The sequence below is a fragment of the Pseudonaja textilis genome, chromosome 9 (assembly GCF_049901715.1).
Source record: "Pseudonaja textilis isolate UNSWEBS1 chromosome 9, rPseTex1.2, whole genome shotgun sequence".
Taxonomy (NCBI): Eukaryota; Metazoa; Chordata; class Lepidosauria; order Squamata; family Elapidae; genus Pseudonaja; species Pseudonaja textilis.
This window is the reverse complement of record NC_141998.1, coordinates 4,958,735-4,980,503: the sequence shown is the minus strand read 5'-3', so window position 1 is coordinate 4,980,503 and position 21,769 is coordinate 4,958,735. Positions and strand designations below refer to the sequence as shown.

Below are 21,769 nucleotides of genomic sequence, written 5' to 3'. Positions count from 1 at the left end.
CATCCAGTGTGGCGTTTTCTTTGCTTGCCTTTGCAGAGTTTCACCAGCCACAAAAGACAGCAGTGGTTGTGCCACAAATCCGGAAGAAACAGTTGTCTAATATGGCTGTGCTAGGTGGGCAGACCTTTGATGTACAAAGCCACAGGGAATTCTCTTACACAACATTGCGGCTCCTGTTTATTGGAGTGGCACACTAGAAATCTTCTGCGGAATTGGGGGTGCATCAGAGGTGGGCATTCAACAGGTTCTGACCAGTTCTGGAGAACCGGTAGTGGAAATTTTGAATAGTTTGGAGAACCGTCAAATCCCACCTCCGACTGGCCCCGCCAATCCCATCTCATCTCTGTCTCCCATTGAGACCCAGCTGATCGGCTGAGTCTCCTTTGGTTGCCCTGCACAGGAGAACAGAGCTGGAAAGCAGGTTAGCGGGTGGGGAGGGAATGGGGATTTTGCAGTATATCCTTCCCCTGCCACGCCCACCAAGCCACGCCACGCCCACAGAACCCGGTAGTAAAATAATGTGAATCCCACCACTGGGATGCATGTGTTGGAAGACAACACAGTTGGCGCTCGGCTTACGATCATAACTCGGGTCAGAATTTCCATTGCCAAGCATGGTTGTTAAGTTAGTCGCAGCAGATTTTATGACCTTTTTTTGCAGTGTTGGTTAAGCGGATCCCTTCAGTTGTTTAAGCGAATCATGCAATCGTTAAGCAAATCCGGCTTCCCCCATTGACTTCTTTTATTGGAAACCATCTGGGAAGGTTTGCAAATGACGATCGCAGGATCCTTGCAACCGGCGTAAATGCTTGCCAGTTGCCAAGAGTTGCCAAATTTTGATCACATGACTCTGGGGGCGGGTGCCATGACAGTTGTTAAATGCAAGAACCGGTTGCAAGTCACTTTTTTCTGGGCTGCTGTAACTTCAACTGGTTGCTAAACAATCTGTCAACTCATAAAATATTTCTCTGGTCTTTTTAGAGTTGCCGACAGAAAGGGAGGGGGGAGCAGTGCGGCAGCTTGCAATCCGGAACTGCATTCCATCAATGTTTTTCAAAGATAGTAACGAGGTGACTGAAGTTTCTGCCCCGCAAAATTCTAACCTGAGAACATGATTGATGACTCTTGGCTATGGATGTGTCCCATTGGAGAATATGAATTAGGATACGGGGAAAAACCAGGGTCAAGGATGACAATGAATGATGTGTGTCAGAGTCGGCTACCCCCAGGCAGTGCCGGCATGTTAACTCTCAATAAATCCTTTTTAAGTTTTGGAAGTTTGGCTCGAGACTCATGATTCAAATGGGGGTGACTGCCAGAATCCTGACAGCTAGCCAACTCTAAGGCACATAATTCATTGCCACCCTCGACCCTGGTTTTCTGATCCTGACACAATCAGTTGTAAGTTGAGGGCTACTTGTAAGCTAGATTGCCTATGTCAGGTGCCAGCATGAAATTCCTCTTCACCTCTCACTAAGGTTTGAGACAGCAGAGCTGGAATATCCTTATCCACAGGAGACAAGACCAAATCTTGGATCTTTGAAAGCCACTCAAGGAAGGCTCTTATCAAGTCTTGAGCATTGTCTACAGGTTTTAAGACCAAACTGCCACATTATCTCTCAAGGATGACCAAACATGTGGCTTTTGCTCAATCAACAGGGCCGTTAGGCCCAAGGAAGCAGAAATTCTGCCACAAGGTACAAGAATATTGCAGTTAAAAATGAGAGCCTAGAAAGAGAGTTTCTTTGGACTTTTGGACTGCGATTTATTTGGACTGATCCTCATTTGTTCTGTTTGTACAGTCCTGCAGAGAAACAAATTTTGGAGAAACCAATTGTGCTGTGAAAGGAATTAAACAGGGAAAGGTAAATTGGAAAGAGGTCAGGAAAAAAAATAACTATTTATGTTTATGTGACGGTATAATCAGCAATGGATTCTTTCCCTGGATCCTTTAAAGACAGGTTGATGTGTCCTTGGAAGGAATGGAAATTCGAGTTCTTCTGTTCCTTATTAAATTGCAATTTACCTGCCAGTGCATTGCAAACTGAGCCGACCCTTTCCAAATGCTCCTTCCTTTTTCAATTGTGTATTTTCTTTTTCCTCGGCAGTTTTCCAGAATCGAAAGCAAATGAATCCTCTACAGGTTTCATCAATCTGATGTTCTCCCTGATTCCAAACAAAACCAGAGGTTTGGGGGTTGTTGTTTTTTTTCTTCCAACAGCAGAATGAACACACAAGCTCAGCACACAAACAAGCCAGATCAACACACCTGGGCTTGGCTGCCTTTCTTTGAGCTGAGGGCTCTTATTGCTGCAGTTTTATCCAGATCTTTATTGACCAACTCTCAGGCACAGATGGAGGTTGACTTTAGCCCCAAACAAACAATTTGCCTTCAGCTGCAGACACCCCCCTTCCTCCCCACTTCACTCAAATCCCTATTCAAAGAGGTGGTCTGCTCTGTTTCTGAGAGTACTAACTAAGAACGGCAATTTTGCCTACCCCACATAAAGAAATGTGTCCATTCCTTTTATTTAGGAGCCGAGGTGGCACAGTGGTCCGAGTGCAGTACTACAGGCTACTTCTGACTGTCGGCTGACTGCAATTTGGCAGTTCAAATCTCATCTCTTTCTGGGGGCAAGACTCTGTAAACCACTTAGAGAGGGCTGTAAAAGCACTGTGAAGCAGTATAGTTTAAGTCAGGGGTCTCCAACCTTAGCAACTTTAAGACTTGTGGACTTCAACTCCCAGAATTCAACTCTGGGAATTGAACTCCACAAGTCTTAAAGTTGCCAAGGTTGGAGACCCCTGGTCTAAGTGCTATTGCTATTTATTTTCTTTCTTTCTTTCTTTCTTTCTTTCTTTCTTTCTTTCTTTCTTTCTTTCTTTCTTTCTTTCTTTCTTTCTTTCTTCCTTCCTTCCTTCCTTCCTTCCTTCCTTCCTTCCTTCCTTCCTTCCTTCCTTCCTTCCTTCCTTCCTTCCTCTCTCCCTCCCTTTCTCCTAATCCTTCCTGGTGGCACAGTAGTTAGAATGCAATATTGCAGGCTAATTCTGCCAACTGCCAGCAGTTCAACCCTCACTGGCTGAAGGCTGACTCTTCCTTCCATCCTTCCAAGATCAGTAAAATGAGGAGCCAGATTGTTGGGAGCCAGAGGCTGACTCTGTAAACCGCTTAGAGAGGGCTGCAAAAGCACTCTGAAGCAGTATATAAGTCTAAGTGCTATTGCTATGTCTCAGAAATATCCTTATGGTTGGGCCTGTGTGTGGGCTAACCTATAAAGTTCAATTAACCAATACACTTTTCTGTATACCTCTTAGCTGAGTTTTGCCATGCATGTGCTTGCCTGTTCATTTTGCAAAAAATAAGGCAAGAGGTTTTTGTTTAACTGGAAAGCAGTTCCAGTTCTGAGGCAGAGTGACTGACCCAAAGTCACCACTTGGCTAAGGTAGAATTAGAACTCATAGCCTCCTAGTTTCCAACCAGGAGCCTTCACCACGAAACCAAAATTGAATCAGACTTGATTTTAGATTACTGTAAAAGTGAAAGCGGTTGAGTTCTCTTGCTATCTTTAAATGGAGTCATCTATGCTTTGATGTGTAGAAATCCCATGTTTGTGCTGTGATTGTGTTAACTTATACGCAATGGATAAAGGTTTATCAGTGTTCAAGCTTTTGAATTGGATCTTGTACCCTTGCTTCTTTTAAATGGAAAACTGCAACTTTAAGCAGTCTTCCTTGGGAAAAAAAAAATCCCAACAGATCTTCTTTAATTTATTTTCCATTTGACAATTTCAAAACATTTTAATCCATTGAATTTGTAACTTGGCTCTTTCACCGTCATCAGTTCTGGCCCCTCCTGGTTGGTTCCAGGTTAATTTCCAAGCATATATAAACAAACTGTGCAAATGTTAAAGTCCATACACATTTGTTTTCCTACACTTAAAACGCTGCGATGTGATTTATTTTCATCAGATAAAAATCAGGTTTGCAAAGTGCATTAATGTCACTTCAAGCCCTGCATTTATAACAGGAAAAGATGAGACATCAGCTGGTGCTAAAAAAATCTTGTTATTCTTAATAGTGAACAGCTACACTCTTTTGAAAGGATTTTTTCACCCCCCCAAAAAACAATCCTTTTACCCTTTGAAACTTGTTGACAATCCTACGTCTTAAACTTAATGGATTTCAGAGGGAATCAAACAGCTATAATGAGATTTACACCTTAATTTGTAACACCGAAGCATTTTAGCATTGCAGTAAGTGATTAAATTTAGTAGGAGATAAAATACATTCTCTGCCTTCTCTCTACTTCAATCTTTCAGGTAATTTCTAAAACTGCTTTGCTGAAAACTTACAAGGAAGTAAGGACCATTAATAACTTGCAACATATACGTTCATCTTTAAGATGCGTAAGATCCTTTGAGGTTAGTGTTACTTACTGAGTCACAAAGACTCATATTTTTGGAAGTCTAGGGAGATTCTCCAGGTCATGGATATCCCAAAGGTGTTTTTTCCAGAAGCACTGGACTTTCTGGTTTTTCTTTTGAAGACATTTCGCTTCTCATCCAAGAAGCTTCTTCAGCTCTTTTTGGAAGATGCTCAAGATCAGGCAATCTAATTTCTCTCGGTAACTTTACACCAGGGCTGTCAAACTTGTGGGCCGGATGCATCATGCGCTGGCCATGCTCATGCCCAGTTTAGCAAAGGGGGGGAAATAGTCATGATATGTCATGTGACGATGCTGTGACTATACAAGTTTCACACCCCTGCTTTACACAATGTTAGCAGTCTTGTAAGACAAAATTAATGGAGTACGAAGCTTCATGAAGGATGAATTTGCAAGCTAAACATGAGTTTAGCCATTTCTTTGGAAGCAAGTTTCACCAAGTGAACCTTACTCTCAGATAATTACAGGTAGTCCTTGACTTACAACATTTAGTGACCAAAGTTACAACGGCACTGGAAAAAGTGACTTATGATCATTTTTCACACAACCGTGACAATGTCCCCATAGTCACGTGATCAAAACCCAGACGTTTGGCAACTGACTCCTATTTATGACTGTCTTGGCATCGTGATCCCCTTTTGCAACCTTCTGACAAGCAAAAGACAATGGAGAACCACCAGTTAACCATAATGTTATTAATTTCACAACTGCAGTGATTCACTTAACAACTGTGGTAATAGAGGTCATAAAATGGGGGAAAACTCAACAAATGTCTCATTTAGCAATGAATGAATTTTAGGCTGAATTGTGGCCATATCAAGAACTGCCTGTATATAGAGCCTGGGTGGTGCAGTGGTTGGAGTGCAGTATTGCAGGCTGCTTCTGCTGACTGCCGGCTGCCTGCAATTTGACAGTTCAAATCCCACCAGGCTCAAGGTTGACTCAGCCTTCTGTCCTTCCGAGGTGGGTCAAATGAGGACCCAGATTGTTGGGGGCAAGAGGCAGACTCTGCAAAAACTGCTTAGAGAGGGCTGTAAAGCCCTGTGAAGCGGTATATAAGTCTAAGTGCTAGTGCTATATAATGGAAATAACTTATATCCAGAATTGGCACCTGTTGTACACAAGGGCTCTCTGCCAATTCCTGGGTTAACTTCACTTCCCCCTTCTTAAGTTTTCTGATCACATCCAACTTTCACAACAACCGGTCCTTCCGATGTGTTGGGACTCCAGTTCCTGTTAGTCTATGACCAACAAGAATAGCACAGGTTGTCCTTGACTTACTCTCATTCATTTAGTGATCAAAGTTACAGCACCAAAAATAAAAATAAAAAATGGAGTTAGTTCTGGTCCTTGCACTTATCACCTTTATGACATACGCCAATTGTCAAGCAGCTGAATGTTGATTAACCCCACACGATCAAAATTCAGCGGCTTGACGATTGGCGTGCGTTTTATGAGTGTTGCAATGTTCCAGAGTCACATTTGCATCCTCCGCAGAAAGCAAAACCAAAGGGGAGAAGGAGTCCATTTTGCTTAAGGGCCACATGATTTATTTACTTATTTAACTGCAAGGATTCACTTGACTGGCAAACAAGGGCCTACGTTTTGGCACGCCACACTGAAGAACCGTCTTCACAACAAAGATTTTGTTGTTGTTGTTCTCCATTGTGGTTGTAATTTGAGGACTACCTGAAGTCTAATGCACCTTGAAAGTATGCAGTTTGTAGGTTTTCTTCTTCTTGGGCCATATCCGTCATCGGATGTTGGCGATCCCATTTTTATCAATAGCTGCGCAAAAAAGGGCGGCTGAGTTTTGTCCAAACCGGTCCCTTAGATTTTGAAGCCATGATGTTCTTCTTCTACCTGGATCTCATTTGCCTCCAATCTTTCCCTGGAGGATTAAGTGAAGGATGATGTATTTTTCCAGGTGCTACATCGCATGTCCAGAATATTCTAACTTCCGCTTTTTAATAGTTTTGATGATTTCCCTTGGCTTTCCCAGGTGGCTTATCACCTCATTTCTGATTCTGTCAACCCAACTTATCCGTAACAGCCACCTGTAAATCCACATTTCAAAAGCTTCTAGTCTCTTCAAGTAACTTTCTGTCCGAGACGAGCCATCTTTTATTTTTGTTCTCATTTTTGTTTGACAAATTCTAATAAATAAACAAACACAAACAAACTCTCCACTGCGTAGAGCAGGATAGAAAAGACGGGCATCTGACAAGCCTGGTTTTCGATCTTAGGCTTATGTCATGACTGCAGACGGTCTTGTAGGTTTTGCTTGTCAAAAACTATAAAATTTAGGGCAATAATTTAAGTGCAAGGCTCCATCAGACGAGCTCTTCCACTCTTAAAGCACCCTAACTCCGGAGGGGTTGCTTAAAAGTCCTCTCCAACTTCACTCATCCTGTTGGTTCTGCAGACAAAGAACATTGTGATCACATTCTTAAAAAGGCTGCCCTACTTTAAGAAAAAATAGTTGTGTACGACATGCTAAACTGTGGTCAGCTACTTTGCAGTGTTGTATGGTTAGTTTATGGTGGAGTCTGTTGTAAACTATAAGTTCAATAAACCACAGAAGTCAGAAAATTCTGGTTTACTTGGAAACGGGTTAGTCATGAAGTGTCAACACAGCTAAAGGCTTATTCAGTTTACATGAACATCAAGTGAGTATTATGTTGGATTTATAGAAACCCACCGGAAGTTATAAATACAGTGCTTCATTTATACATTGCGGTTTGTGTAAACCTCAGATGGGGATTACTTTGAGTTGAATGTCATGGCCATCCTAAGCCTTTGATAGGGATGTCCTACAAAGGCAAGATGACAGTGTAGGTGTCTACTCACTCTAATCCCTAACGCTGCGTAATGGAGTGAGCTCCCGTTCCTTGTCCCGGCTTCTGCCAACTGAGCAGTTCCAAAGCACGTAAAAGTGCAAGTAGAAAAATAGGGACCCCTTTGGTGGGAAGGTCACAGCGTTCTGTGCCTTCCGGCCACATGACCACGGAGACGTCTTGGCTCTTCTTCGGTTTTGTAATGGAGATGAGCGCCATCCCCTAGAGCCAGAAACGACAAGCACCTATGCGCGAGGGGAACCTTTGTCTTAAGATATCTTGAATTCAACTCCTAGTCAGAGTAGAAGTCCACACTGCTTAATGTTTGCCCGTATTAGGCTGAGAACCAACTCGCTGGACCAATTCTCCAGGTGCACCTAACAGGCCAAAACCACCCTGAACCTTCCAAGCTTGCACGGTGGATCAAGGCACGAGCTACAACTCCCAACTCCCGACCCCGGGCCTGCCCCGCTTTGCAGACCCAACAGCAAGTGAAAGCCTCACAGGTGGGGGGGGGGGAGGAGGAGGAGGAAGAGAATTCCCTAGCGGATTCTTTCCCTCCCTCTTGCAGCGGTGAACCGCTGGCTGCGGAGCCGGTAGGGGCGCCGTTGAGCCTGTAGGGGGCGCTCAAAAGACACTTGCCTGTCCCAGGCTGATCCTATAAGAACCCTACGAGGGGAACCGCCGGCCCCTTAGGAGGAGGAGGAGAGGAGGAGGAGGGGGGTGGTTGAGACTATAGGTTTAGGACTAGCACTGCGCTGAGCGAGAGGGCAGCGGAGAAGCTCTGTCCTCCGCTTTGCCGGCGGCATCTCCGCGGAGCCTCCTTCTCCTCCCGCGAGCAACTTCGGAGTAGCCCAGAAGCAGCCTCGGGATTTCGGCGGAGTAAGTAAGCCTCTCTCGCTGCCTTTGCCGGGAGGGCTGGAAGGAAGCGACGGGGAGGGTCTGGGGGGGTCCGTTTGGATCTGGGCTCGGGCGGTTTTTACTCCTTCGGCACTATCCCGAGTAAGGTGCGGAGTTGCGGACACCGCCTTTAGGATTTGTATTTCCACCTTTTGAGAAAGAGAGAGAAAAAAACTTTCTCCTTCCTTGGTTCTGCTCTCTCTCTCATAGCCCGCTTTTGGGGCATTCAAATCGGGAAGAGTAGCGGCGACGTAAAGGAGTCGGTTGCGCTCTTCTGCCGTTCCAAAGCGACGAAATTCGGGCTCGCGCTCTCTCTCTCGCCCGGTAGTAACTCTCTTGGGCGTCGGAACACGGAGCCCTTCTCGGGGGGAAGGCGACGAAGTTTTAACTTGGAAAGAAACCCGCTTCTCCGCCTGGCTTTCAGGAGCAGCTGGTTTGCTGAAGCAAGCTGGGTTTTTTTGCACCTGGTTGGCTGCTCTTCTGATACTCCGGTGTGTAATTGCCAGGGGTTTATTTTTTGGGGGGGACGGTTGCCCGTCAACCTCGCCTTGTTTCTTGACCGCTTCTAGGTTAATATATTCAGACTCTCGTTTTACTAGGGAGGTTTTGTTTTATTTTTAAAAAAGAGCACGCTCCCTATCTATCAATCGGTTTAGAGAACTGCTGCAAATCCGTTTGTAAATGACTACTAGCCAGACAATGATATTCTTGAGATTGAAAACAAATGCCCGTTGATACTGATTTTTTTTTGGGGGGGGGGGGAGAAAGATGGGGAAGTTTGCCTAGGTTCGTGTTATTCTTTTTTTCCCCCCATTATTTTGTGCACCTTTTTGGTTTCTATTAGGGTAAAGGGCATCCCTTGTGATCTGTGCAGGTCCCTTAAGGGGATAGATCCGGTCACTTGTTTATCTCTGCCTTTTTTCCTTTGTTTTATTGTATGTATTATTTATTGTATATTTCGTGTATATTATTATTTATACATTTATTATATTATAGGTAAGGCAGTGAGCATCTCTAATTCCCCTTCTAATTCACACACACACACACACACACACACACAGACACTGTATTATCTTGCAAGATTCCCTTGTGTTTCTTCAGCACCAGGCTAGAAATTTCAGGGGGTCTCCCAACCTTGGCCACTTTAAGACTTGTGGGCCTCAACTCCCAGAATTCCTCAGCCAGCTTTGCTGGCTGAGGAATTCTGGGAGTTGAAGTCCACAAGTCTTAAAAGTGGCTAAGGTTGGGAGACCCCTGGGCTACATCATAAAAAGAAGAGGCCTTTTTAGGCTAAAGCTGATCCCAGAAACCTAGAGGTTAGATTGCCTCTTGCTTTGGAGTTTTTGTGGTGCCTAGGAAGTCTACCTTGGAGTAGATGAAGCTCACCCCCTGTGTGTAATGATTATGTAGCTAGAGCCTGCTTCGCTAAACAAAAACCTACTTTGGAAATAAGTACAGGTTCTTTTGGAAGACAACAGGCTATTAAGGAAGGTTCCCTAGTCTGGTTACATTTAATTTCCAGACTGCCCCCCACCCCCCCTTGACCATCACTGTGGCGCAGTGGTTACAATGCAGTGTTGCAGGCTACTTCTGCTGCCTGCCGGCTGCCTGCAATTTGGCAGTTCGAATCTCACCAGGCTCAAGGTTGACTCAGCCTTCCATCCTTCCTAGATGGGTAAAACGAGGAGCCAGATTGTTGGGGGCAAGAGGCCGACTCTGTAAAACTGCTTAGAGAGGGCTGGAAAGCACTGTGAAGCGGTATATAAATGCTATTGCTATTGTCCCTTCCATCCATCCATCCATCTACCCATCCATGGTGCACAGTGTTTAGTATACAGTATTTCAGGATTACTCTGCCCACAGCCAGGAGTTTGATCCTGACAAACTGAAGGTTGACTCAGCCTTCTGTCCTTCCGAGGTCGGTAAAATGAGGTCCCAGATTGTTGGGGGCAAGAGGCTGACTCTGTAAACCGCTTAGAGAGGGCTGGAAAGCACTATAAAGCGGTATATAAGTCTAAGGGCTCTTGCTGTTGTCCCTTCCTTCCTTCCTTCCTTCCTTCCTTCCCTCCCTCCCTCCCTCTCTCCCTCCCTTTCTCCTAATCCTTCCTGGTGGCACAGTAGTTAGAATGCAATATTGCAGGCTAATTCTGCCAACTGCCAGCAGTTCAACCCTCACTGGCTGAAGGTTGACTCAGCCTTCTGTCTTTCCGAGGTCGGTAAAATGAGGTCCCAGATTGTTGGGGGCAAGAGGCTGACTCTGTAAACCTCTTAGAGAGGGCTGTAAAAGCACCGTGAAGCGGTATATATGTCTAAGGGCTATTACTATCACTCACTGATCTTTGTGCTGCGGCCTAATGACCAGGAGTTTGGAACTGGCCAGGATGGGCATCGTGGCAAGGGGAGAATAAGGGCTGTGGCCATGATGCGGTTGGGAGGGGTGGCGTTTGGGGTGCTGCCAGCTCCCTTTGTGGGTGGGGAAGGTTGCATGTGCCTTGGTTCACACATACCCAGGGTGTGTTTCTGGCAGCCCTTGGAGCTTGCTAGCTTTTTCCAGTCAGAAAAGTATGAGGCAGGTTTGTTTTGCGTGCTTCAGAGTTCAGGGCTGGTTAAAGATAAGGGTGTAAACTTTCCTTGCCAATTTGGGGTAAAAATAACATTCAGCCCCGGCTGATGCCCCCTCATTGGTGGACACAAGTTCTTGTTTTTCCTTGTTGCTTTTCTGTTTAGGACCTGGGGCATGTGCCCCTTAGCAAGGATGGCACTCTGCTTTGAAAAATGTTGATTTGTGTGTGTGTGTGTGTTTGTAAAAACTGGCTTGTGTAATTCTTCAACTCCCAGAATTCTTGTGGACTTGAAGACTTATGGACAGGAAGTTTAGTAATAGTTGTAATAAATATATATTCACATTAGATATCAGTTATAAATATTGCACAAAACAATGTTACGAACAGGATATCACAAACGGTCGATGTTGAAAAGTTTTTAATTTTTTATTTGTGTGTGTTTTAATTGTAAAATTAATAAAGTTTATTTTAAAAAAAAGACTTATGGACTTCAACTCCCAGAATTCTTATGGACTTTAAGACTTGTGGACTTCAGCTCCCAGAAGACTTGTGACTTGTGGGCTGGAGAATTCTGGGAGTTGAAGTCCACAAGTCTTCTGGGAGTTGAAGTCCACAAATCTTCTGGGAGTTGAAGTCCACAAGTCTTAAAGTGGCCAAGTTTGGAGGCCTCTTGTGTAGTGCCTTCACGTTATTCAGGAGAACCCCCCCCTTCAGCCCCAAGAATTGACCCTTGTCCTCCTAGTCTCTCTTCCAGGTGCTCTAGTGAAGGCCAGTTATCCAAAAAGTGGGGTTGTGTACCTATGGGAGCAATTAAGGCCTTATTTAGTGATCGTTTGCAGTTACGATGGTGTTGGAAAATATATGACTTTACAACCAATCCTCTCACCTTTATGGCTTTTGCAAGCCTGCAAAGCAGAAGGAAGTACAGGTAGCCTTTGACTTACGACCACAATTAAGCCCAGAGCTTATGTTGCTAAGTGAGATATTTATTAAGTGAGTTTTGTTGCATTTTATAACTTTTCTTGCTGTATTTCTTAAACGAATTCCCTGCAATTAAATTAATAACAGGTTTTGTTAAGTGAACCTGGCTTCCCAGTTGTCAGAAGGTTGCAAAAAAAATGGTCACATGACCCCAGGACACGGCAACCGTCATAAATATGAGTCAGCTGTCCAGGATCTGAATGTAAATCATGTGACCACGGGGATGCTGCAATCATCGTCCTCTTTTCACGACTCCATAATCCCTTGCAGGGTGGAGTCTGCGCAACTGAATGGAGCTAGCAGAGTGTTTTAATGGCTGGATGCCTTCCTGTTGCCGGTACAGAGTTTTGTTCGGCAGATATACTCTCATTTTGCCCAGAGAGAGAAATATCTGCCTCTACCGAGGATTGAACTCACAACCTCCCGATTGTGAGAAGAGAGCTCTGCCACTCATAGAGATGCTGCAATGGCCGTGTGAAAGATGGTCATAAGTCACTATTTTCAGTGCCGCTGTTAGTTTGAATGGTCAATAACTGAACTGTTGTAAGTCGAGGACTGCCTGGAGAAATAAGCTTACAAACACAGCTGGGGATTACTTAGCACCTGCCTTGCTTAAAATCTGAGCTGCCCCTCCCAGTTGCATCGCTAAATGAGAACTGAGTTAAAGGAACAAAGCAAAAGTCATGGAATATATTGATGCCAAAGGAACTTTTGATTCGACTTCATTTACATTTCATTAAAGTTAAACAGCTACCTGGTTATTCTCTAAATAGGATAGTTAATTCTACCCTTCTATCTTTTTAAAAAAAAAAATTAGTTCTTCAAAATTTAAAAAATTTAAAAAAGAGAAACAGGTTCTCACATTTTACAGTGATATCATAGCAGTGTACATGTCCTTTAATAACAACTAAGTTCATTTACCATAGATAGATCTGTAGCTAATTTACTAGTTCCTTACTATTATACTACTGTTAAAGTGCAATACTTATCTATCTACATTACTTTACATATATACACATGAGTCATATGTCATATTCTTCTTTGAAATTTCTTTCACAAAGCATTTTTATTCCTCTTTTTTTAACCATTTATACCATATATTCCATATCATAAAATATTCTTCAGTCGCATGTGGCACTTGTGCTGAAAGTATTCTCCTTCTAACAAAGTATCTATAGATCATGGTTTTAACAGATTAACAGAGTTGGAAGGGACCTTGTAGGTCATCTAGTCCAACCCCCGCCCAAGCAGGACACTCTACACCATTTCTGACAGATGGCAGTCCAGTTTCTTCTTGAAAGCCTCCAGGGATGACGCTCCTACAACTTCTGAGGGCAACTTCTGTTCCATTGGTTGATTATTCTCACTGTCCGAAAATTTATCCTTATTTCCAGGTGGAATCTCTCCTTGTTCAGTTTCCATCCATTGTTCCTTGTCTGGTCTTCAGGTGTCTTGGAAAATAGCTTGACTCCCTCCTCTCTGTGGCAGCCCCTAAAATATTGGAAGACTCCTATCCTGTATTAACAGAGGGATACACTCAAGATCAAGGGAAGTACTAATACCACTCTATAAAGCCTTAGTAAGACCACACCTAGAGTACTGCATCCAGTTTTGGTCACCACGTTATAAAAAAGATGTTGAGACTCTAGAAATAATACAGAGAAGAGCAACCATGATGATTAGGGGACTGGAGGCTAAAACATACAACGAACGGTTGCAGGATCTGGGCCTGGCTAGTCTAGAGAAGAGAAGGACCAGGGGAGACATGATAGCAGTCTTCCAATACTTGAGGGGCTGCCCCAGAGAGGAAGGGGCAAGCTATTTTCTAAAGCACCTATAGGCCAGATAAGAAATAATGAATGGAAACTGAACAAGGAGAGATTCAACCTGGAAATAAGGAGAAACTTTCTGACAGTGAGAACGATCAACCAATGGAACAAAAGTTGCCCTCAGAAGTTGTGGGAGCGCCATCAGTTGAGACTTTCAAGAAGAGATTGGACTGCCATTTGTCAGAAATGGTGTAGGGTCTCCCACTTGGGCAGGGGTTTGGACTAAATGACCTACAAGGTCCCTTCCAACTCTGATTATCTGTAAATCTATCTGTCTCCCCTGGTCCTTCTCTTCCCTAGACTAGCCAGGCCCAGTTCCTGCAACCGTTCTTCATATGTTTTAGTCTCCAGTCCCCTAATCATCCTGGTTGCTCTTCTGTGCACTCTTTCTAGAGTCTCAACATCTTTTTTGTATTTGAAAAGATAGGGTTTTTTTATACTTGAAAAGATCAAGATAGTGGTAGATTTCCAAACACCTTGCAGCTGATGTTTTAACTTTTTTGACCATGTCTTCCAGTCACCGCATGCCTCCTGCAGTCTAAATCTAACTTCGTAGGCTTAACTTTTCAGCAAAGCCAAGGGACTACAAAGAACTAGCTAAAACTATTAAGGCTGTCTTTAACCACCAAAATATTGCTTACATTGCTTTCATCAAACGTTGAGCGTAGAGGCCTTGCAAGATTCTTTGTCTCTCCTTGCATGCTGTTAAAGCAGCCTGAATTATGCAGAATAAGCAGATGAGTGAAAAATGTCCTAAATTCTCATGACATTAAACAAGTTTCAGAATTCCTCTCTCTTTCCCTCTCTCTGAATTATTATACAATTCGGAGTCTATCCAAATCCTCTCCATGCACCATCCTCCTTTGTCTCTTCAGTCTGCCCTTATCTATGTGTTGGGTGAAGAAAAAAAACTACACTCAGTAAAATAGGGAGAAATTAAACTCTGGACCGGCTGCCACAAGCAGTGTGAAAGCAGGCATGTATGATCCAAAGTAGCAGAAAGCTGCAAAGTCTAAATTTTGCTTCTGTTAGCATAAAAATAAGACTTGTGGCTGAGCTGCTGTAAATCCAGTCCTCTTCCCACCTTACCAGACGAGGAGTAAAATTGCTGTAGCATCCATTGCAAGTTAGTTTTCCATTGGCCAGATAATTGACCAGAGTAACTGCTTCCTTCCAGACAAGGTTAATTAGACAACCCTGAGAATGTTCCAAAAATGGGAAACTTACTTATTTGAGACATGGTTGGGATTAGTTCCAGGTAACTCTATCGGTGAGGTGGGAGTCTGTGCTGATTCTGCCAGAAAATAATTTTATGAAGCAAAGAGGGGCCGTTTTCCAGGACTCGATTCAGTTGGAAGGTACTGAATGGATAAAGCCTAAAATATCTAACATTATATTTAGTTTTGTAGGGAGGAAATAGAGTGGAACAAAACCAACTCTGCTGTTCTGACCAAGGCTTATTGAGACAGTAACAAACACACGTTAGTCCCAAAACCCTTTTTTTCTTTATTTCAACGGCTGACAATTGTAGTCATTCACAGCCTGTAATGAGTCTCAAACACTTTGTAATAGTTCTATGGAAGTCTGCCAAAATCCTTCAGGATAAGTCTGATAAGCACGCACTTTTATCTTCCTTGAAATGCTGCCAACGACTAAATTTCCAATTAGTTATATGAGGCCAACCGGAGCACAAATTCAACACAGAGCTTCAGGTTTCAAACCGACCAGTATGAACGAAGTTGCTTCCTGCAAAGGTTCCTGTCCCTTTGCTCCTCTATGTCTTATGAGAGGGCCAATCACCTCCAAGCCTTACTCCTGAGTGCCCCCTTTTGTCTTAATTGTTCTTGCCTTCTGGCAGCTCTGTGCATGTGCGCACTGGGAACAGGCTCCCCTTGTTCCTCAGCCTCACTGCTGCCAGACTCCAGAGGCTCCGGAGTCAACACCCCACTCCCAGATGGCCCTGGCCACATCTCTGTGTCAGATGCAGCTCCCTCGTCAGAGTCTTCCCCAGACTCCCAGACTGGCCCACGTTCCTCCCCACTGTCCAACTCTGCTGCCATTTCCGCAGGCTGCTGGTAGACCACAACATCTGCCACTGGTTTGTTCACTAGTACTTAACTTTCATCTCACTTCTGCTCAATCCCCATGGTTCAGGTCGCTATGTTGGTTTGACTTGGTGGTACATTGTGTGAATTTATCTTTTGGTGGCTTATTCGATCATCCACGCTTAAGCAAACCATAGTTCCTGTGTGGTGGGCATCAAAGTTTCGTCTTTGAGGCTATGGTATAATTCAGTTCACCTGCCAATTTGGTGTAGCGGTTAAAGCATCAGACTAGAAACTAGAGACTGAGTTCTAATAATCTGGGTGACTTTGAGCCAGTCACATGCCTCAGCCCTAGAAAACAGGCAATGTCAAATCACTTCTGAAATCTTGCCAAGAAAACCATAGGTAGCCTACAAAAGCCAATACTGACTCAAAGGCACCCTTTTCCCCACACACAAAAGTTAAGCCTTGATTATTCTAGTGCAGGAGTCCCCAAACTTGGCAACTTCAACTGCCAGAATTCTGGGAGTTGAAGTCCACAAGTCTCAAAGTTGCCAAGTTTGGAGAGCTCTGTTCTAGTGAGTAAAAAAGGCCAAGCAAATTTAAATAGAACATACACCTTTAGTTAGAAGCTTGTAATGGCCATTCTTAGCCTTCCTGGTTGGGGTAACGAGAGGGTAGCACGTCATTGGGGAGTAACTTGTAGAACAAGGGTCTTCAAACTTGGCAAGTTTAAGACTTGCGGACTACAACTCCCAGGATTCCTAAGCTAACATGACTGGAGGAGGAATTCTGGGAGTCCACAAGTCTTACAGCTGTCAAGTTTGGAGACCTCCGTTGTAGAGCTACCATTTTTCTGAGTTACTTCGAGTCAAATCCTGACAGGTGATTTTCCTTTCAAACATTAGCTGCACTTACATATGCTACAGTATGCCATTTTTTTTCTTGAACACAATTTATCGACTGAATCACTATTGACAATCCTACAAAACATTAAGCCACCCACCTAAATGAGGAAAAATGGTATTTCCGTTTTGTCACTTTGGGTATTTCCGGAAACACAGGAAGTGATGAAGGGGGCCTATTTTTCATCCTGCAAAGACTTCAGAGGCTTTCCTCAAGCACCCGGGAGGCCGAAAAAGGCCTCAAACAGGCCAATAATCAGCTGGGAGGTGTGTGCATGTTCAGTGAGGTAAGTTTGCCTGCAGCTCACGTGCCAGCACAAACGGCTCTGCATGCCACCTGTGGCCCACGTGCCATAGGTTCGCCATCACGGGCCTAGTCCATCCTAGGTCTAAAGATAGCCTAAAGATCCCTCTTGCTCAGATAGATCCTCTATTCACCCTGTGCCACCCTGGTTCACAATCCCATCGCCCTGTTTCTCAATCCCCTCCTTGTGCCTTGGCTTCACCCCACCCCCAGCGGGTCATGGCTACTTCAAAGGCTTTGTTTCGTATCGCCAGTTGCACCAGACGCTGCAGTCTCCGGTTTGTGCCTTCTACCAGATCTGCATTAGCATTCGGAAGGCTTAAACCAGAACAGTCCATAGCTGTTGTCCCCAGTCAAACCCCTACAGAGCTGGCAGGCTCCGAGATAGCTGACATGATGCCCAGAGCCTGACATGGTCATAAGCAGGGGTGAGATTCTGCCGGTTCGGACTGGTTCTGGTGAACCCCTAGCTCCAAAGATAAGCTGGTAATGAATCGGTTTGCTCCAATGATCATGTGGGCCTGTGCTGCGCTGACCTTTATCGTCCCAGCTGATCAGCATGGAAGAGCGGATTGCCTCTCCTCAGCTGTGTTACTGTTGTGGTTAGCCGGCAGCAGGTGCAGATGGCTGAGGAGAGTGAGGACTGAGGGGCCAGGACCATTAGGGAGTGGACTGCTGCCTTCAGAGATTGTGGGGGCTGGCAGCAGTGATGAGGAGGTTCCCGAGGAGCCTGTGCCAAGTGTGCGTGTGCTCAGGGCTGTTCATAGGAAAGAGCAGTTGCAACAGCATGGGTGACTCAGGAGTAAGGCTACAAGGTAATGGCCCCTCCTTCAAGAAGTTAAAAGCCAGCTGTGAAACGAACCTACTTTGCAGGAAGCAAAGACGTTTTGAAACTCTAGCCTTGTGGATGTTGCAGTATCTTAGTTGGTACTTGAAGACTCTTGTGTTGTAAAATATTTGTTATCTGTGATTCTTGGCAGCCTCGCACGGTTTTGGCGAAGCTTGTGCTTATCAAAGTTAATTAGTTTGCTACAGCCTTTTAACCGGGGATTCATAAGAATCATTAAAAGGTTTCTGTTCCCTTGGTTCGTGTTTGTTTTATTGGAAAAGGGTTTGGGTCATAACAGTTACTCCTCCGAAGTAACACAGCAGGTAAGGATTTTTGCATTGCTGCTAACGTGCGCATAGCTTGCGTTAGGCAACGCGTGCAATCACCAAACCGGTTGTTCTACCGGCAGCATCCCACCCCTGGTCATAAGTCACTTTTTTTCAGTGGCATTGTAACTTCAAAGCAGTCCCTAAAGGAACTGTTGTAAGTTAAGGACTGCCTCTATTTTCTTTCTTGGTACCTCCCCAGATGGTCATGCAAACGCTACTCACTTGGAGACTCTTAATACCCAGATGGAAGCCACCAGTTCTCGGTGTCCTTGCCAGGGTTTTCCTGAGGGACCTACTTGACTTCAGTGCTACTCAAAGATCTTGCAACATGGGACACTTCTAAAGGAATAAGCTGCTGTTGATGTGTGTGTACCATTTCAATCAAGTGCATCTCTTGAGTTTGAGGTCTTTAACTCAGTGTTTGGTCTTCTCCCGGAGGAAGAGCTTAGGACCACAGAGACATTGAACACTGGTGTACTTTGTGTTGCGACTAAAGTCCATCATTTGCCCTCCTATTTTTGTCTCCCTCAGGTTTGGGGGGGGGAGATATCCCTCCCTCACCCCCTCCCTATTAGAGACAGAGGTTATTTGTATTCTTAGCTGGGCTGGGGGAGAGTTTCCTGCTGGCTGAAAACACGTAACTTCAGGAAATTCTCCCTTGAAGGCTGTCTTTGTATCAAGCTAATTTCTGGTTGGCCGTTAACGGGAGAGATCCTGCAGCCGGAAACAGTTTTGGGGAAGTTGCTCTATTGCTGTTTTCTCAAAAACACACAAAAAAACCACCAACAACCCACAACGAAGCAACTTGCACCACCTTGTAGTCCAATTCTTTCTTAGAAACCTTGTTGTCCACTTCCTCATTCAGGAACTCCCACATATCTGAAGATTTAGATTAGACTAGATTAACAGAGTTTGGAAGGGACCTTGAAGGTCATCTAGTCCAACCCTCCCCTCCCCGTTGCCCAAGCAGGGGACCCTACACCATTTCTGACAAATGGCAGTCCAGTCTCTCTTTGAAAGCTTCCAGCGATGAAGCTCCAACAACTTCTGAAGGCAACTTCTGTTCCATGGGTTGGTTGTTCTCACTGTCAGGAAAATTCCTCCTTATTTCCAAGTTGAATCTCTCCTTGTTCAGTTTCCATCCATTATTCCTTGTCTGGCCTTCGGGTGCTTTGGAAAATAGCTTGACCCTCTTTTCCTCTCTGTGGCAGCCCTTCAAATATTGGAAGACTGCTATCCTGTCTCCCCTGGTCCTTCTCTTCCTTAGACTAGCCACGCGCAGTTCCTGCAACTGTTCATCATATGTTTTAGCCTCCAGTCCCCTAATCATCCTGGTTGCTCTTCTCTGCACTTTTCCTATCTGGTTTTCTCCATTTAAAGCCTCCATGTTTCTTAATTGTGCTGCTTGTGTATGTCCTTAATTTCCATCTAATCAATTCACCTATGAGTAAGAGGGAGTTCCACAAGTTGTTAAAACATTACAACTCACTGGAGAATACACGCAGAAGTAAGAGTGAAATTGCCAATCTCCATTTTTACTTTCATGACACTAAGGTTGTAGAGCAGGGATGTCCAACCTTGGCCACCATACCAACTATGGACGTCAAGTCCTAGAATTCCGGGGAATTCTGGGAATTGAAGTCCCACAAGTCTTAACAATTGCCATGGTTGGACACCCCTTGGTGTAGAGGCTCTATTGATGGTTGACTTCAAAGGTCCAGCTTTTGCTAGTCAGATTTTTTTCCTTGTTTCCATGAAATGGGATAGGTGTAGCTTGATCTGCAAGATGTCAGCCCAGCCTGTTCTCCTGGGAGAATGGGCCAGCTCAGCGAATCTTTCACACTGAGTTGCAAAACAGAGGTAGAAACCAAGTATGTAGCTATGGACGCCCTTTGCTAGTCTTGAGCTTTTGCCTGTCTTTTCTCTCTGTGTCACCACCAACACCCACCCACCCCCCAAAAAAATCTTCCTGATGAGTGGGAAGTCATAGGAGGTGTCTCTAGGGACCTCATTTCTCTTCCCTGAATCAGTAACTGCTGTGCCTCTCAATGAGTCTCTTCTTTGCTCTTCTAATTAAAGGAACTTTCTGCTTTTCTGTTTAGCTATTCTTGCTCCTTGCTGATGTTCCGGGTTCTTGGAAATGTCAGGTTTTCCTAGATGCATTTTTTTTCTTTCTTTTCGGCCATGACATTCCTGCTGTCTTTTTCTTTATATACATCGACATACATACAAGCATTCATATACGTACATACGTTTTGAATACAGTGTATTGTCAGAGCATACCGTTTACAGAAAAAGAGCAAAAAGGATTATTAATATATATACAAATAAGAATAGTTTTAACTAGATTTCTCTTTATATTAGCTTGTTTGTAGTTCTGTTGGTTATGTTGGCATATTTATAATTATAAACCATCTTTATATTTAGTTCATACATAGCAATAATCTTTCTTCATCTAATTTCTACCTCTTATCTCTAACCACTCGTAAAATCTATTCCATGTTAAGTAACGTTCTGTGTCTTCTTTATCCTTTATTTTTAATGTCAATCTATCCATCGCTGCACAGTCTAATATTTTCCGAATTACTTCCTCCTCATCTGATGGAGAGTTCTCATTTTTCCAGTATTGTGCAAACACAGTTCTTGCTGCTGTCAATAAATGCAAACCTACATATATAGTCCCTTTATCATAGCCCTCCAGCGTTATCCCTGTCTACTGCATCTTTTTCTACGGGAGTGGACAACCCCTTGATTTAAGCTTGAAACTGAGATTTGGGAGAGGATATCCTTAGACATGATTTTCCATCCCTAAGTTCCAGCCTATTTTGGGATATTGGGAACCCCAGTGAATGTTAAGGTAAAGGTTCCCCTCGCACATCCATGCTACTCGTTTCCAGCGCTAGGGCCTGGTGCTCATCTCCATTACAAAGCCAAAGAGCCAGCGCTGTCCGGAGACGTCTCCGTGGTCATGTGGCCAGCATGACTAAACGCCTTCGAAGGCGCACAGAACGTTGTTCCCTTCCCACCAAGGTGGTCCCTATTTTTCTATTTGCATTTTTTTTTACATGCTTTCGAACTGCTAGGTTGGCAGAAGCTGAGATAAGGAACGGGAGCTCACTCCGTGACACAGCGCTAGGGATCCGAACCGCCGACATTTCCGATTGACAAGTTCAGCGTCTTAGCCACTGAGCCACCATGTCCCTTCCCATAAAGCTTTGAGACCAAATCAAAAGTATCTGCTTTTGAGTAAGCATAATATATGAAGGCTTGGGCTGCCTTAGGAATGGTTTACGACTTTACATGCTTATTGCTTGATTGTTCCATTGAGTGGTATGGGGGAACTTCAATTGCAAATTTGGAAAAGAAATACAAAAAAACAACAGCACCCCGTTGTATAATAACGTTGGAGGAACGGATTTTGTGACTTCAGATGCCAAGAATTTTGTAGAGATGAGTTCAGGTCCAGTTGAAAAAGGTTTTCCTGTAGAAAAATCAAAGGATGAACCTCCAAAGAGCATGTCTTGCATTGCCCAAGGCTTTGAACCAAGCCAGGATGATGTCACAATTGCTTTCGCTTGATGGGGTGGGTGGGGGCATGTCTGTTTATGCAGCTCTTGTGTTTCTGATTTATCTCAGTTGAGCAATTAGGATTGCCATTATTGGAATGAAGGGAGGCCTCAATAGTTTTCCTTTCTCTGTTTTCCTATCTTGGGCGTCTTCCTAAAAATTTCATGCCTCTGTTCTCCACCTCCTGGTAGCTCAGAATGAGAGAGATGATCCTGCCCAAGGCAGAGCTTAGATA

General features: G+C 44.2%; 1 protein-coding gene across 3 annotated transcripts in view; it reads left to right on the top strand.

Annotated features, from left to right (window-relative positions):
* Positions 1-8,039: 8,039 nt before the first annotated feature.
* PDLIM2 (PDZ and LIM domain 2) overlaps positions 8,040-21,769 on the top strand; it is a 75,991-nt gene continuing 62,261 nt past the window's right edge. Inside the window, exon 1 of one of the 3 annotated variants that reach the window (XM_087938679.1) lies at positions 8,040-8,163. The gene's annotated coding sequence lies outside the window, so the exon portion shown is untranslated. Of the gene's footprint in view, positions 8,168-8,262; positions 8,673-21,769 lie in introns of those variants that run through there. The other 2 variants (XM_087938680.1, XM_087938681.1) reach the window with 2 other exon arrangements.